Source organism: Aquarana catesbeiana, linkage group LG01 (genome assembly GCF_042186555.1).
Source record: "Aquarana catesbeiana isolate 2022-GZ linkage group LG01, ASM4218655v1, whole genome shotgun sequence".
Lineage (NCBI taxonomy): Eukaryota > Metazoa > Chordata > Amphibia > Anura > Ranidae > Aquarana > Aquarana catesbeiana.
The window spans coordinates 438,515,458-438,534,566 of record NC_133324.1 but is presented as its reverse complement, the minus strand read 5'-3'; positions in this window follow the sequence as shown (position 1 = coordinate 438,534,566).

The window sequence follows — 19,109 nt, the reverse complement described above, 5'->3', positions numbered from 1 at the left end:
AATTAAAGTGTTTGTTCACCATGCCAGAGGTCTGCCAAGCAAAATAGGTGAGTTGGAAGCTTTGGTGCACGAAGAGAATTATGATTTAATTGGTATTGATGAATCTTGACTTTATTCTTCACATGACTGGGCTATTAATATTCCTGGCTAAAACAAAGGAGTGCTGGTGTCTGTCTCTGTGAGAAGTGATCTCAAAAAGCGAGTGTGAAAGAGGGCCTAGTTGATGGAGAGTGTGATGAGGCTGAAGCATTATGGGTGGAACTGCACATGGGTGTCTGTACTACCAAGGTTATCATTGGGGTTTGTTATAGACCTCCCACTGGAGATGGTTATAGACTTGCCTCCTTGCACAGATATAAAGGGCTGCAAGGGCTGGGACAGTGATAATAATGGGAGATTTTAACTACTCGAAGATTGGCTGGGGTAATGGCACTACATGAACAGTTAAAGGGCAAACATTTATAAACCTATAAGACAATTTTATATTACGATTCATAGAGGCCCCCACTAGGAATGATGCTCTGTTGGACCTGGTAATCTCAAACCATGCAGAGCTTTTTACAAATGTTCATATAAAAGAACATCTGGGTAGCAGTGACCATAACATGATTTAATTTAATGTTAGCTGCAAGCAACAAGCACATACAGGAAATATAAAAAAGTTTAACTTTAAGAGAGCAAATTTTCCAAGATGAGGGCTGCTCTCCAAGACCTAAACTGGGAGGGAATATTGGCATTGATGAACACAGAACAGAAATGGAAATTCTTCAAAAAGACTGTATGTGAATTTATTGCAAAGTATATTCCCATGGACAATAGGTTTAAAAGGCTAAAAGAAAAGAGCTTTTAAAAAATATACAAACTAAGGAACACTATCATCGTTTAAATGTTACAAAGTATATAACAGAATTTGTAAAAAGGAATTCAAGGATGCAAAAATTCAAAACAAGCAACAGATTGCAAAAGATAGGACAAGCCCCAACAAAATACTTCAAATATCCTAATAGTAAAACGGTCAGGTCTGAGCATGTAGGCTCTTTACAAAATAATCTAGAGTTGGTGACTGGGGGACAAGGAGAAAGCAAATTTATTAAATACAGAAGTTGTCAGACAAATCAGATTTGTTTTTATGAGGAGGTGAGACCTTGGACAGAGGGGTGGATGTGGTATATTTGGATTTTGCAAAAGCATTTGACACCATTCCCTACACACAGCTAATGTGTAAGGTTAAGTCTACAGGCTTGGAAAGATCAGTTTGTAAATGGATAGAAAACTGGCTAAAAAACGAATTCAGAGAGTAGTGGTTAATGATTCTTAATCGTACACACGATCGGATTTTCCGATGGGAAATGTGTGATGACAGGCTGTTAGCGGAAAATCCGACCATTTGTATGCTCCATCGGACAATTGTCAGATTTTCCGCAGACAAATGTTGGATTGCAGGCTTTAAAATTTTCCACGGACAAATGTCTGTTGTCGGATTTTCCAAGCGTGTGTACATAAGTCCATCGGACAAAAGTCCAAAGTACAAACACGCATGCTCGGAAGCAGGGTTGAGGCAGAAGCGGTCGGTCTTGTAAACTAGCGTTCGTAATGGAGAATTAACATTTGTGACGTGGCAAATTATGAAAGCTCGAAATGCAGCGCACATTCTCTTCTTTAATGTGATAATAATGAAGCTGCTTTGCTGGTGATACTGATGGAGTTATTGCAAACAAATTTTCAAAGGTTTTTTTTTTCTAGTGATATCAATAATAATATTATGCTTTTTTGGGGGGGCAAGTTACCACAACACCATTATCCTGTAGATCAAAGATACAACTATGTTGGTATCCCTTGTCAATTTTACAATGTATTGTTTTAAATGTAACTGCCTACTCCCAAACTGTCATTTGAAGTAAAACACATAGCCAAGTATTATTCTACACCATTTTTTTTTATTGTGCATTAAAAAAAAAAACAAATAAAATTAGACATGCTATATAAAGAACTTTACCAAAAAGTGCATTCTATGCATCCAAAAATATAGAAAATATAACAAATCAAATCATTAGTATTCAACCAAAAAATAAAATAAAAGCCTCATGCATGTGTCCTGCTTCTTAATATAGGGCAGTGATGGCGAACCTTGGCACCCCAGATGTTTTGGAACTACATTTCCCATGATGCTCAATGTTCCAAAACATCTCGAGTGCCAAGGTTCGCCATCACTGATATAGGGGGTCAACAATGCTAAGAGTTGGTGAAAGCAGGGGTCCATCATCCGGAGATAATTCCGAAAAACATCTGGATTATTCTCCTGGAGCTCCAGCAGCAAAGGCATATGACATAATTGGTCACGATTAATAAAGCAAGCAATTTTTGGTCCAAGAACTCCTCCTCCTCCTGTTCCTGGACTGGACTTGGGTCAAAGCAATAACTCCAAGGCCAATAATAAATAACATGTTATCTCCTCCAATTCCGCAACATGTCTGGTTGACGAAAGGCCATTCAGAAACGAACTGAAAAGCGTGAATCAACACTCATCAAACTTCTACTAACACAAAATTAGCAGAAGGAGCCCAAAGGGTGGTGCTAAAGAGCTAAAAAAACACGTAGTATGTCACTACGTTCGTGTTTGTTGGCCAACAATTCCTTGCCGTTTGTATGCAAGATAAAATCCAGGCACACGCCTTCGGACAAAAGTCTGAGGTTTTGTCTGCAGAAAATCCGATCGTGTGTACGAGGCTTTACTCTGAGTGGTCTAAGGTTATCAGTTGTGTACCTCAAGGTTCAGTGTTGGGACCCTTACTTTTTAATATATTTATAAATTATATAGGTTCTGGGATTAAAAGTACCATTTCAGTGTTTGCTGATGACACCAAGCTATGTAGTGGAATAACATCCTTACAGGATGTCTCCAACTTACAAGCGGACCTCAATGCACTGTTTAATTGGGCAACTATGTGGCAAATGAGGTTTAATGTTGATAAATGTAAAGAATGTGCATGCATCATACATACTAGGGAGTACAACTGGAGGAAGCCATAGTGGAGAAGAATCTCGGGGTTTTGGTAGATCATAAGCTTAATAATAGCATGCAATGCCAAGCTGTGGTTTCCAAAGTGAGAAAAGTCCTTTATTGTATTAAGAGAGGTATAGACTCCAGAGAGAGGGATATCATTTTACCCCCTGTACAAATCATTATTAAGACCTCATCTGGAATATGCACTTCAGTTTTGGGCACCAATTGACAATGAGGATATGTGGGAACTGAGCAACCAAACTGATAAGAGGCATGGAGGAGCTCAGCTATGAGAAAAGATTAGAGGAACTTAATTTATTTTCTCTTGAGAAGAGGAGGTTAAAGGGGATATGATCAACATGTATAAATACATAAGGGGTCCATATAGTGAACTTGGTGTTGCATTATTCACTTTAAGGTCATCACAGAGGACAAGGAAGTACTCTTTACGTCTGGAAGAAAAGAGATTTCATCTTCGAATACGGAAGGGTTTTTTCACAGTAAGAGCTGTGAAAATGTGGAATAGACTCCCTCCAGAGGTGGTTCTGGCCAGCTCAGTAGATTGCTTTAGGAAAGAACTGGATATCTTCCTAAATGTACATAATATAACTGGATACTAACATTTATAGGTAAAGTTGATCCAGGGAATATCTGATTGCCTCTCAGGGGGATCAGGGAGGAAATTTTTCCCCTGCTGGAGCAAATTGGATCATGCTTTGCTGGGGTTTTTTGCCTTCCTCTGGATCAACTGTAGGTATAGGATTGTGTGTGTATATATATATATATATATATATATATATATATATATATATATACAGTTGTATGCAAAAGTTTAGAAACCCCTGACAATTTCCATATTTGTCATTTATAAATATTTGGGTGTTTGGATCAGCAATTTCATTTTGATCTATCAAAAACCTGAAGGACACAGTAATATTTCAGTAGTGAAATGAGGTTTATTGGATTAAGAGAAAATGCACAATATGCATCAAAACGAAATTAGACAGGTGCATACATTTGGGCACCCTTGTCATTTTGTTGATTTGAATACCTGTAACTACTTAGCACTGATTAATTGGAACACACAATTGATTTGGTGAGCTCATTAAGCCTTGAACTTTATAGACAGGTGCATCCAATCATGAGAAAAGGTATTTAAGGTGGCCAATTGCAAGTTGTTGTTCTCTTTGACTCTCCTCTGAAGAGTGGCAACATGGGGACCTCAAAACAACTCTCAAATGACCTGAAAACTGAAGATTGTTCTACACTATGGTTTAGGAGAAGGCTACAAAAAGTTATCGCAGAGATATAAGCTGTCAGTGTCCACTGTGAGGAACATAGTGAGAAAATGGAAGACCGCAGGCACAGTTCTTGTTAAGGCCAGAAGTGGCAGGCCACATAAAATATTGGAGAGGCAAAGGCGAAGGATGGTGAGAACGGTCAAAAACAGCCCATGGACCACCTCCAAAGACCTACAACATCAACTTGCTGCAGATGGTGTCACTGTGTATCCTTCAACAATTCAGCGCACTTTGCACAGGGAGAAGCTGTATGGGAGAGTGATGCAAAATAAGCCTTTTCTGCACACATGCCACAAACTGAGTTGCTTGAGGTATGCAAAAGCACAGTTGGACAAGCCAGCTTCATTTTGGAGTAAGGTGCTGTGGACTGATGAAACAAAGATTGAGTTATTTGGTCATAACAAGTAGCGTTATGCATGGCGGCAAAAGAACACAGCATTCCAAGAAAAACACTTGCTACCCACAGTAAAATTTGGTGGAGGTTCTATCATGCTGTGGGGCTGTGTGGCCAGTGCCTGTACTGGGAATCTGGTTAAAGTTGAGGGCCGCATGGATTCCACTCAATATCAGCAGATTCTTGAGAATAATGTTGAGGAATCAGTCACAAAGTTGAAGTTACGCCGGGGCTGGATATTTCAACAAGACAATGACCCAAAACACTGCTCAAAATCTACTTGGGCATTTATGCAGAGGAACAAGTACAATGTTCTGGAATGGCCATCCCATTCCCCAGACCTGAATATCATTGAACATCTGTGGGGTGATTTGAAGTGGGCTGTCCATGCTCGGCAACCATCAAACCTAACTGAACTGGAGATGTTTTGTAAAGAGGAATGGTCCAAAATACATTCATCCAGAATCCAGACGCTTATTACAAGCTATAGGAAGCGTCTAGAGGCTGTTATTTCTGCTAAAGGAGGCTCTACTAAATATTGATGTGATTTTTCTGTTGGGGTGCCCAAATTTATTCACCTGTCTAATTTTGTTTTGATGCATATTGCGCATTTTCTGTTAATCCAATAAACCTCATTTCACTACTGAAATATTACTGTGTCCTTCCGTTATTTGATAGATCAAAATGAAATTGCTGATCCAAACACCAACATATTTATAAATGACAGTCATGGAAATTGTCAGGGGTTCCTAAACTTTTGCATACGACTGTGTGTATGTATGTATGTGTGTATATATATATATATAAGAGCTGCATGATTAATCATTAAAAAATAGTTTGTAGACCCTATAACTTTTGCGCAAACCAATCAATATACACTTATTGGGATTTTTTTTACCAAAAATATGTAGCAGAATACATATTGGCCTAAATTGATGAATACATTCTGATTTTTTTCAAATTTTTTATTGAATATGTTTTATAGCAGAAAGTAGAAAAAAAATTTTTTTTTTTTTTTCAAAATTGTCAGTCTATTTTTGTGTATAGCGCAAAAGAAAAAAAATGCAGAGATGATCAAATACCACCAAAATAAAGCTCTATATGTGGGAAAAAAAGGACAGAAATTTTATTTGGGTACAGCGTTGCATGACTGTGCAGTTGTCGGTTAAAGTAACATAGTGCTGTATCGCAAAAAATGGTCTGGTCGTGAAGGGGGCTAAATCTTCCAGAGATCAAGTGGTTAAATACTGTGGAAAATAAATACATGTCCTTCAAATCAGTTTCCAGTCTATAGAAGTATTCCTTTCAGTATGATAATATTGATAACTCCACAACATGAATAACGCACTCCAATGTGAAACACTGTAACTGATGATCTTCCTATATTTGAACACCACATGCTCCTTCCAGTCTCCCAAAACTCACATCCATTTTGGAGAAAAGCTCCTGTATTTGGTATAATCCTAAATCCTCCCAGGTCACAGCTCACAGGATCAAGGACAATTCCACCTCAGTCCACAGGATAATGAAGTAGTAAAGGCCTCCTCAGAGTTGCACCCAAAAACAGCAAATCACAGCATTCTTAAAAATTAAAATTCTTATTTAAATACCTAATTAAAATCATATTAAAATTACATGACGTACATCAAAAAATGACGAATAGTTGTATATGCATATAGAAATAGCCAGTTGATATGCTAACGCTTGATGCGTTTCATGAAGCAACATTTATTTGTAGGATATCTTATAGTAATAGGATATCCACCAACCATACAACATAAGTGCGATTATAAAATCCTTCTCCAGCAAAAAACAATGGGGGACAATGGAAAAGTACCATGAGAGGCATCTTGTTGGAGCTGTATAAAGGGCAAGAGACCACCAAACAGGAACGACACATTGAGGGTTACTGGCCAAGGTGTGAAACATATAATAGGTAGCTAGAAGCTGCCATTAAATCCTAGAAACAGGCCACAGACATCAAGAGTGGTAACAGCCATCACCACAGCCCCCATAAATAGAAAAATAGTAAACTTATACAAGCATCATACACACAACTTTTTTATTTGTGGTGTAATGCTGTTTGGGAGCATGTACAGATATTTAAAGATGCAATGATTGTGTACACTGCATGTATTACTGGATACTGTTCAGGACAACCAGGTCTACCAAACCACACTGTTTTTTAAATGAAATGGACTTTGTAATTAAAGCGGTAGTAAACTGACAGAAAAATCTTTAAAAAATGGGCCCCCTGCAGGTTTAAGTCAGCTGCATATTAGCACATTATGGCAGACTTACCTGGCTACAGAGCCTTCCAGCGCAGCTCTGTCACGGTTCCCCATCACTTCCATCTTTACCCAGTCTTCCAGGTTATGGACTCTAGCTGTATAAATGGTCGGGGCCGCAACAACACCATTCCCATGCAGGAGCTATGGCCTGGCACAGAGCTCTGAAGGGACGGCATGGGTATACCGTCCCTTCAGAGCCCATGCAGAGCCCCTTCAGGGCCCCTGGAAGACGTAATCTTGTTACGAAACGCCGCGTAGGGCGGAACGGAGCGACGTGAACGCGTCATCCCCCATCGCTGTTGTGTACCAGCAGGACGGGCTGTCTGTGGGCATCCGGCCGGTGCCCCAGACTCCTCTTCAGTCGTTCAACATTTCGATTATACATGTGAGTGTTTACATATTTTACTCAATAAAACCATATGATTTTACACTATTGGAGTTATCTTTTTCACTCATGGTCAACCTCGCTGCCGAGAGTTTGATGCCCTGCTATTGTGCCGCTGATCCATCTGACATCCAGGCCCCCATTATCCCATCGGAGCATTACTATCCGGTTCCTTGATGGTGGTTCGGAACTTTTTTTTACAGCCAGACCCTCTGTAGTGGGGGGTCATGGGTTTCTGGTAAGCAGCCAGTATCTCTATTGGTGGTGGTGGAACAAACACCTTATTTTTAATCATCAAGATTGTTTCACATCTCAATCAACACTTGGGTGACCTATCCCATTAATTGTATGGACTTTAACATAGCATTCTATAATTTGCACTATTGCACATGAAAATGCACTTTTGTACGTTCATTTAATGCATATGCATAGTGATGTGTATTGTATGCATGTTTCATATACCTTTCATGAGGTTTTGCACTGTATGATGGCTGGTTGTCATTTATATAAATTGTTTCATTAGCGCAGTTCCATTTTTTCATTGTTTATCTTATGTTTGTGTTACACATAGGAATTTGCAGCTTTATTTTTTGTTTACATATTTTTACCTATGCACATTTTTTTTCTTTCCTTTTTTCTAAACATTATTATATCGCAGTTTTACCAATTTTTAGAGGTTGTGACTGCATTAGTTTTCTTTTTTAGGCTTTCTTTCCTTTATTTTCACCTGGCGATCTAACTACCAAGTCTGTTGTTTTTCAACAGGACAAGCTGTCCCGCAGATATACCAGTAAAAGGGTTGAGATAAACCATTTAACATTAACAGGGGTGCTTACAATGGTCAGATTTGTATTTATTTATTTAGGTAAAACCCTTACAGACCCCCCCCCCCTCACAGCTATTCATTGGGGAGATTAGTATGCTGCTGTTTCTACTCCTCCAGCTCTTATGTCTAAGGAACAGAGATTATGTGATCACTTATAAAAAAAAAGAGGAAAAAGTGTCAATTAATAATGTTTTTATATATATATATATATATATATATATATATATATATATATATACACACACATTTAAGTCTGATCAGACCAGAGCACCTTCCTCTATACATTTTGGGAGTCTCCCACATGCCTTTTGGCAAACTCAAAACGTGCCATTTTGTTTTTTGCTGAAAGTAATGGCTTTCTTCTGGCCACTCTGCCATAAAGCCCAACTCTATGAAGCGTACGGCTTATTGCATCCTATGTACAGATACTCCAGTCTCTGCTATGGAACTCTGCAGCTCCTCCAGGGTTACCTTAGGTCTCTGTGCTGCCTCGCTGATAAATGCCCTCCTTGCCCGGTCCGTGAGTTTTGGTGTGTGGCCATCTCTTGGCAGGTTTGCTGTTGTGCCATGTTCTTTCCATTTGGTTATGATAGATTTGATGGTGTTCCTAGGGATCATCAAAGATTTGGATATTTTTTTATAACCTAACCCTGACTTGTACTTCTCAACAACATTGTCCCTTACTTGTTTGGAGAGTTCCTTAGTCTTCATGGCAGTGTTTGGTTAGTGGTGCCTCTTGCTTAGGTGTTGCAGCCTCCGGGGCCTTTCAAAAAGGTGTGTATATGTAATAACAGATCATGTGACACTTAGATTGCACACAGGTGGACATCATTTCACTAATTATGTGACTTCTGAAGGTCATTGGTTGCACCAGAGCTTTTTATGGGCTTCATAACAAAGGGGGAGAATACATACGCACATGCCAATTATCATTTTTTTATTTCTGAAAAATAGTTTTATGTATATATTTTTCTAATTTTACTTCACCAACTTAGACTATTGTGTTCTGATCCATCACATATAATTCAGATTAAAAAAACAAAAGAAACTAAAGGCTGTAATGTAACAAAATAGGTAAAAAGCTAAGGGGGTGAATACTTTTGCAAGGCACTATACATTGTTAACACCAAAATAGAGCCCAAAACACAGTGGACACAAAAAAAGTATTACAAGAGTGTGCCGTGTTTAGGAGTGCGTTACGCTCAGAATGCAGAGTTCAGGAGTGTGTTACGCTCAGAATGCAGGGTTAACCGCTTGCCGACCAGCCGCCGTCATTATACTGCATTACGTCGGCTCGTGGGATCGGAATAGTGTGCAGGTGCCCGCTGCACTGCGGGGGTGACAATGCTCGTGGCCGACGGTCGCAATGACCGTCGGCCACGAGCGATTGCGGGCACGAGAGGCAGAACAGGGAAGTGTGTGTGTAAACACACAAATCCCTGTTCTGTGAGGAGTGACAGATCGTGAGTTCCTAATAGCTAGGAACCACGATCTGTCATTTCCTCTAGGTCAGTCCCCTCCCCCTACAGTTAGAAACACACACAGGGAACACAGTTAACCCCTTGATCACCCCCTAGTATAAACCCCTTCCCTGCCAGGGCCATTTTTACAGTGATCAGTGTATTTTTATAGCAATGATCGCTGTATAAATGCCAATGGTCCCAAAAAGGTGTCATAAGTGTCCGATGTGTCCGCCATAATGTCGCAGTCCCAATAAAAATCGCAGATTGCTGCCATTACTAGAAAAAAAAAAATAATAAAAATGCTATAAATCTATCCTCTATAGCTTTTACGCAAACCAATCAATATACGCTTATTGCGATTTTTTTTTTTTTACCAAAAATATGTAGAAGACTACATATCGGCCTTAACTGGGAAAAAAAATTAGCTTTTTTTTAAAAAAAAAGGGGATATTTATTATAGCAAAAAGTACAAAGTATTGTGTTTTTTTTCAAAATTGACGCTTTTTTTTGTTTATAGCGCAAAAAATAAAAACCACAAAGGCGATCAAATACCACCAAAAGAAAGCTCTATTTGTGGGAAAAAAAGGACGTCAATTTTGTTTGGGTGCAGACCGCCCAATTGTCAGTTAAAGCGATGCAGTGCCGTATTGCAAAAATGCAGGGATCAGGAGTGCATTACGCTTAGAATGCAGGGATCAGGAGTGCATTACGCTCAGAATGCAGGGCTCAGGAGTGCATTAATTACGCTCAGAATGCAGGGATCAGGAGTGTGTTACGCTCAGAATACAGGGATGGGGGGGTGATGTGAAGTGCGGTAGAGGACACTGCTACGGGGATGGCCATCCCCGTAATAGTGTCCACTGCTCCTTCACATCACCCCACACACACACACACACACACACAGTAGTGTCCTCTTCCCTCCCATAGCATCCTATGGGAGGGAAGGGGAAGACCGAGAAGCAGCACTGTTCTATACAGGGGGCAGGAGCAGGAGCTGGCAGAGTGACTTTTAATATTAACAAGCTGGTTATTCGTTGTTTAGGACCTAGCAACCAATCACCTGCGGGTTAACTTGAAAAGTTAACTTGGCCAGCTCCTCCCCCACCCTCCGTCCTGGGCTGTGCTGCCTCTCGCTTTTCGCTGTTTACAGCGCCAGAGGAGGCTGGAGGGGAGGGAGAGAGAGAGAGAGAGAAGGGCTGGCACTAGCAGTAGCGGGGTCAGCAGTGCAGACCCGTTCCCAGTCTACCTGTCACCTACCTGTGGTCAACAGCCCGCGATCGACGGGTTGCCGACCCTGGCTCTATGGCTTCCTGGGTCAGTGGGGAGGCTATCAGATTGGATGCCGCCACTCCAGGTGACTCTGGCAGCCATCTTGGGTTAGACAGAGCCTATTTAAGGCCCAAGCTCCCAGGTTTGGCGCTCATTTCATGTATGGGTAGTGTAGGGACAGGTCCCCTGGCTGATGGGGACAGTGAATAGCAGCAGGGAGAGGTTCCAGGCGAATAGGGAAAGGATGCCATCCTTCTGAACACCTTACTATTTGTGCATTGACTGGCCAGGCCACATTCCACCTCTCAAGACAGATGGTGCCGGCATACCCAAGACCTGCTTTGCTACACACTGCTGTTGCATTCTGAGAGTGTTTGTTATTTAGAAAAAAAAAAGAAAATTTCCTTTACAATCACTAATTTTTTTGCCTTTGAGTTTAATACCACTTTAAGTATGTGTGATTTTTTGGGGGCGGAGGGGGGGCCAATGCAAGTTTAAGCAGACCTTAGTGCCTATGCTTTCAAGTACCTCACAAAATCAGCATCATGCAAACTAGACCTGTTTTCTTGTGGTGTAATGCTGTTTGGCTGGGAGCTTCTACAGATATGTATAGATACAGTGCATTTAGTATAATCATTGTTAGGTAAAACCAGTGCTGTCAGACTGAACTGTTTAAAATGTAATGGCCTTTGTCATTTAAATAATCCTAGTTTAATTAAGTATGTCTAAGTGTATTTTTATTGGCGGTCCAAACCAGGATTTGAGCAGATCTCAGCATCCATACTTATTAGCAATAATAGTCCAGGCTCTACAGTGTCCTTATGGTCTGTTGTATCATTGAAATTAGGGCAGGTTAGAACATAGCCTCATGAAATCCTGGTAAATAAATACAAACGACGACTCCTATCAAATTGGCTGTTGCCCATATCGTGTAAACTCTGGTTTTCCTATAAGTACTTGCAGAAGTATTGCTGTAATCCATTCCCATCTATTTCTTTGGTATTCACCAGTATTTAGAGTTCACTTCCACTTTCCTTGAGATTGTTTTCAACTTTTAAGAATCCACAAAGTGGCTTCTTTAGACTGAAAAGAGACATCCCTGACTCATCAGGGGATTTTCAGAAAATTGCAGAGGCGTATTCTTTACAATTCAATTCTAAGAAATCCATACTGCCTCTCTCTCAAAGAACTGAAAGTACTCCCCTAGTATGAAACCACAACGTACAGAAGGTCATTCTGAACAGAAAGCTGGGGACGGCTGCTCCTCTGGGGGTACATTGCTTCCAGATTGTGTCTCCCTCCGCTGGTTAGCCAATGCCAAAGCTGCGAGCCCCCGTCATTGAAGGAGGTACTGGAACATCAGGTTATATTTCAGTTGCTGTATATGTTGCTCATGTGTATGCTATAGAAGTAGATAGCTGATGATGAATTGAATATACAATGCTGTGATTTCAGATTTTTTATTTGTTTGCATATTTGACACTTAAATGACTCAGATCATCAAACACATTTTATTATTACACAAAGATAACATGAGGAAAAACAAAATGCAGTTTTTAAATGATGGTTTTAACTGACAATTATGCAGTTGTTCGACGTTGTACCCAAACGAAATTTGTGTCATTTTTTTCACCACAAATAGAGCTTTCTTTTGGTGGTATTTGATCACCTCTGCGTTTTTTTTTTTTTTGCGCTATAAACAAAAAAAGAGCAACAATTTTGAAAACAAAAACAATATTTTTTACTTTTTGCTATAATAAATATCCCCAAATTTAAAAAAAAAAACAAAAAAAAACAAAATTTCTTCATCAGTTTAGGCCAATATATATTCTTCTACATATGTTTGGTAAAAAAAAAAAAAATCGCAATGAGCGTATATTGATTGGTTTGCACTAAAGTTATAGCAATTGCAAACTATTGGAAAGATTTATAGCATTTTTATTATTTTTTTTTTTATACTAGTAATAGCGGTGATCTGCGATTTTTACTCAACCCAAGTGCACCAGAGCTTGAGGTCACAAACTGATGGCCGGACATTCTTCTTTAGGATTTTCTGATAGAGCTCAGAGTTCATGGTTCCATCAATTATGGTAAGTCGTCCAGGTCCTAAAGCTGCAAAGCAGCCCCAGACCATCACGCTACCACCACCATGTCTGACTGTTGGTATGGTGTTTTTGTTGTGAAATGCTGTATTAGTTTTATGCCAGATGTAACGGGACGCACACCTTCCAAAAAGTTAAATTTTTGTCTCAATGTAAACATCCCTTGTAATAGGAATATGGCATGACAGGTCCTCTTTACAGTGAGATATGGGGTCAATAAGACCCCACATCTCACCTCTAGGCTGGGAAGCCTGAAATAAAAAAAAAAAAAAAAAAGATCCTGGCTTCGATCGTAGCGGTGAGTCGGTAGAAGCACCGGAGGGCGGCAGGAGGGGGGGACATCCACTTTCGCCTCCCGTAAGAATGATCAAGCTGTGGAACAGCCACTATGATCGTTCTTATGGTGTAGGGAATAGCCGGCTGAAAAAGCTGATATCTGAATGATGCCTGTAGCTGCACCCATCATTCAGATATCTCCGCACAAAGTCACAGCCGGCGGGGCGGGAAGTGGTTAAAACGCATTTTTTTTTTTTTTTTTTTTTTTTACACAAAGTTGTCCATTTATACAATATTTCTAAAACATAGCATATACATACCAAAAATGACACCCCAAAATAGATTCTCCTACTCCTCCTGAGCATGGCTGAGCATGGCCGAGCATGGCTGGGTATGGCTGAGTATTGCAGGGTATGGCGGGGTATTGCAGAGTATGGCGGGGTATTGCAGAGTAGGGATGAGCCGAACACCCCCCCGGTTCGGTTCGCACCAGAACCTGCGAACGGACCGAAAGTTCGCACGAACGTTAGAACCCCATTGACGTCTATGGGACTCGAACGTTCGAAATCAAAAGTGCTCATTTTAAAGGCTAATTTGCATGGTATTGTCCTAAAAAGGGTTTGGGGACCCGGGTCCTACCCCAGGGGACATGTATCAATGCAAAAAAAACTTTTAAAAACGTCCGTTTTTTCGGGAGCAGTGATTTTAATGATGCTTAAAGTAAAAAAAAAAAAAGTGAAATATTCCTTTAAATATCGTACCTGAGGGGTGTCTATAGTATGCCTGTAAAGTGACGCGTGTTTCCCGTGTTTAGAACAGTCCCTGCACCAAATGTCATTTTTAAAGGAAAAAATCTCATTTAAAACTGCTTGCGGGTTTAAAGTAATGTCGGGTCCTGGCAATATGGATGAAAATCAGTGAGACAAACGGCATGGGTACCCCCCAGTCCATTACCAGGCCCTTTGGGTCTTGTATGGATATTAAGGGGAACCCCGCACCCAAATTAAAATAAGGAAAGGTGTGGGGCCACCAGGCCCTATATACTCTGAACAGCAGTATACAGGCTGTAGGTTTGTTGTTAAGTAGAATCTCTTCGTAATTTTGAACGGGTACATTTTTAACGTGTTTAGCTCCAGCCAAAAAATCTTTTTTAAGCTTTTTGGAAAACATAGGGAAGGGTTATCACCCCTGTGACATTTGTTTTGCTGTCTTTCCTCCTCTTCAGAAGATTTCACCTCACTTTTTGTCCCAATGGATTGGAAAGCATCAGTGGAAAGGAGAAATGTTTTTCCCATATTAACTCTTACAGGAGAGAATTTCCCTTCCTAGGGGTAGATTTATTCTCACTTCCTGTTGTCTCCTTCCGTTTGCAAGTAGGAGTCGTTTGTAAGTTAGTTGTTTGAAAGTAGGGTCCTGCCCTATATACTCAGCAGAAATTTGGGCCTTAGGTGTTGCTGTGGCCACAACACTGTAAGCCCTCACTTGGCCCTGCTGTGAAATATTAGATCAAGAATTGTAATTACATGCCCCTGTTGAACAGGAGCTGAAAAATTGGGCCTTAGGCACTGGTGCTGGTGCCACAACACTGCAACCCCTCACAGACACACTAGTTGGAACGCAGGAACGAGCTCTGCTGCAAAGTATTGCATCAAAAATTGTAATTACACGCCCCTGTTAAACAGGGGCAGAAAAAATGGGCCTTAGGTACTGGTGCTGGTGCCACAACACTGCAACCCCTCACAGACACTCTAGTTGGAACGAAGGAACGAGCCCTGCTGCAAAGTATTGCATCAAAAATTGTAATTACACGCCCCTGTTAAACAGGGGCAGAAAAAATGGGCCTTAGGCACTGATGCTGGTGCCACAACACTGCAACCCCTCACAGACACTCTAGTTGGAATGCAGGAATGAGCCCTGCTGCAAAGTATTACATCAAAAATTGTAATTACACGCCCCTGTTAAACAGGGGCTGAAAAATTGTGCCTTAGGCACTGGTGGTGGCGCCCAGAACCAAAAATGTTCAAGCTATCAGCGTGATGATTGAGGAGGAAGAGGATAATTACTCAGGGATAGTCACTCAGCATCAGCATAGGCAGTCTTTGAAGGGATCTGAGATTTCAAAAAAAATTATTCGGTTACATCAGCATCAGGTGCTTGGTAGCTGGTGGTGATCCAAGACTGATTCATTTTTATGAAGGTCAGTCGATCGACCGAGTCAGTGGACAGACGCACCCTGTGATCGGTTACCACGCCTCCAGCAGCACTGAATGTGCGTTCCGAAAGAACGCTGGATGCAGGACAGGCCAGTAGCTCAATTGCATACTGTGCAAGCTCTGGCCAGTGATCCATCCTCAAGACCCAGTAACCCAGAGGATTTTCGGTGGGAAAGGTGTCCAAGTCTGATCTTGCCCCTAGGTATTCCTGCACCATGTAAAACAGACGCTCGCGATGGTTGCTGGAACCGATCATACCTTGGGGCTGCGGACCAAAAAATTGTCTGAACGCATCGGTCAGACGGCCACCTTCTCCACCGCTCCTTCTTTGACTGACCGAAGCCTCAGCAACACGTTGTCCAGAAACAGGAGTTTGTAACCTCCCAGTCTCTGGAAACGCGTTGCACAGACCTTTCTGCAAGGCCTCCCAAAGATGTTTCATCCTCTGCTCCCTCTGCGATGGCAAGATAAGGTCCGCAACCTTACCCTTGTAACGTGGATCAAGGAGGGTTGCCAGCCAGTATTGGTCCTTCTCCTTGATACCACGAATACGAGGATCCTTACGCAGGCTTTGCAGGATCAGGGAGGCCATGCAGCGTAGGTTTGCTGAGGCATTCGGTCCGGAGTCCTCTGGGTCACTAAGGACAACATGGTCCGCAGCCACCTCCTCCCAGCCACGTACAAGTCCATGTGTTTCTTGGGACTGATCCCTTAAAGACTGCTGCTGATGCTGAGTGCCAGGCTCCACCTCCATACTGACACAATCTTCCTCCTCCTCCTCCTCCTCCTCGTCCTCTTCCTGTGTGATCGGCGGGCACGCAGGAACACTGTCTGGATAAAGGGGGCCTTGAGAGCTAAGGAAGTCCTCCTCTTCCTGCCTCTGTTCTGCCTCAAGTGCCCTGTCCATTATTCCACGCAGCGTGTGCTCCAACAGGTGGACAAGGGGGACAGTGTCACTGATGCATGCACTGTCACTGCTCACCATCCTCGTGGCCTCCTCAAATGGTGACAGGACAGTGCATGCATCCCTGATCATGGCCCACTGGCGTGGGGAAAAAAAAAAACCAAGCTCCCCTGACCCTGTCCTGGTGCCATAGTCGCACAGGTACTCATTGATGGCCCTCTGCTGCGTGTGCAGCCGCTGCAGCATGGCCAACGTTGAGTTCCACCTGGTGGGCATGTCACAGATTAGGCGGTTCTTGGGCAGGTTAAACTCCTTTTGGAGGTCCGTCAGCCGAGCACTGGCATTATATGACCGGCGGAAATGCACACAGACTTTCCTGGCCTGCCTCAGGACATCCTGTAAGCCCGGGTACCTGCCCAAGAACCGCTGCACCACCAAGTTAAGGACGTGAGCCAAACAGGGCACATGGGTCATTTGTCCCTGTCGGAGGGCAGAGAGGAGGTTGGTGCCATTGTCGCAAACCACCATTCCTGCCTTAAGTTGGCGTGGCGTCAACCACCTCTGAACCTGCCCCTGCAGAGCTGACAGAACCTCTGCCCCAGTGTGGCTCCTGTCCCCCAAGCACACCAGCTCAAGCACCGCATGGCATCTTTTGGCCTGCGTACTTGCGTAGCCCCTTGAACGACTACGGAGCACCGCTGGTTCCGAGGAAGAGGCCATGGAGGAAGAAGAAGAGGAGGGGGTGGAGGAGAGAGGTGTGTCACAATCATTAGCATTTTGGAGGCGTGGTGGCGGAACAACCTCCAACACTACTGCACCTTGTCCTGCATCCTTCCCAGCTGCCAGCAGAGTCACCCAATGCGCCGTGAAACTTAGGTAACGTCCCTGTCCATGCCTGCTGGACCATGAGTCAGCGGTAATATGCACCTTACCGCTGACCGCCCTGTCCAGCAAGGCATGGACATTGCCTTCCACATGCTGGTAGAGAGCCGGAATCGCCTTCCGTGAGAAAAAGTGGCGTTTGGGTACCTGCCACTGAGGAACCGCACATTCCACAAACTCACGGAAGGGGGCAGAGTCTACCAACTGAAAAGGCAGCAGTTGAAGTGCTAGCAATTTTGCCAAGCTAGCATTCAACCGCTGGGCATGTGGATGGCTGGGAGCAAACTTCTTTCGGCGGTGCAGCAGCTGGGGCAGGGAAATTTGCCTGGTACAATCTGACGTCGGTGTACCAAAATCAGATTGCCCACAAGTACTTGGCTGTGACACACCTAATTCTACACCTTCATTCCTCTCAGTGCAGGTCTCAGAGAGGACTGAAGGTCTAGTGGGGTTGGAAATCTCAGCTGATGAGGAGCAAGGAGAGGTCCTCTTTGTTCTTTGGTGTGGGTCTTTTAGATACGCTTGCCAACGAACTGCATGGCAGGTCAACATATGTCTGGTCAAGCATGTGGTACCCAAGCGGGAGATGTTTTGGCCACGCGAGATACGCTTGAGACATATGTTGCAAATAGCAGCGGTGCGATCTGATGCACTCGTCTCAAAAAAGGCCCACACCAAAGAACTTTTTGAATAACGGGCAGAGACTGCAGCGCCCTGCACATGTGGAGCTTTAGGGTGTGATGCAGTCAATGTGCTGCCCTTAGGCTGGCCCCTGGAGGGCATCCTGCCTCGTTGGTGATGTGCCGCCTCCTCCTCCTCCTCCTCTCTCCTATCAGGCACCCACGTTGAGTCAGTGACCTCATCATCCCCTCCCTCCTCATCACTGGAGCAAACGTGGCAGTATGCTGCAGCAGGGGGAGCATGACTGCCAGATTGCTGTCCTTCTTGGGCACCCCCTCTGTCCGTGCTCATGTTACTGCCTTCATCGAGCTCAGTATCATCATCAGAGCCTTCCAAACGCTGGGCATCCTCCTGGACCATGTACCCAACACTGTGTTCAAACAGTTCGAGGGACTCCTCAGGAGGACATGGTGGGGCTAGGGAAGGAGTCACTGATGACATTGAGCCGAGGGAAAAGGCCGCTGCTTTGCCAGACAAAGTACCCTGGGCATGGGTGAGAGAGGATGAGGAGGATGAGGACGGCTTGGTCATCCACTCGACCAAGTCTTCCGCATGTTGCGGCTCAACATGGCCAGCTGCCGAAAAAAAGGCCAAGCGTGTCCCATGGCCACGTGCTGATGAGGATGCACCGTCTCCACGACCAGCACTAGACACAGAGCCTGCGCTTGCCCTCTCTTATTGGCTTGTGACTGCCTCTCCTTGGCCTTCCAGACATACTAATGGCCTGTAGCTGCACTAAGCTAGGATATATATATATATGTACTGATACTGCAGCTAGCAAAATCAACTGCCTGCCTGTAGTATGAGAACACCACCAACCTTCTACAGGTAGCTTTAGCTGAACACTGTGAGGTGGACGCACCCCACTAACTTGTAGGTTTAGCTGAACACTGTGAGGTGGACGCACCCCACTAACTTGTAGGTTTAGCTGAACACTGTGAGCAGGACGCACCCCACTAACTTGTAGGTTTAGCAGAACACTGTGAGCAGGACGCACTGCACTAACTGTAAATAGTCTAGCTGCCTGACTGTGGTACTAATAGGATCAAAAGAACACCAGCAATTTTCTTCAGGTAGCTGTATTTACTGTAACAAGTCAAGCCTGCCTGTCAGTAAGA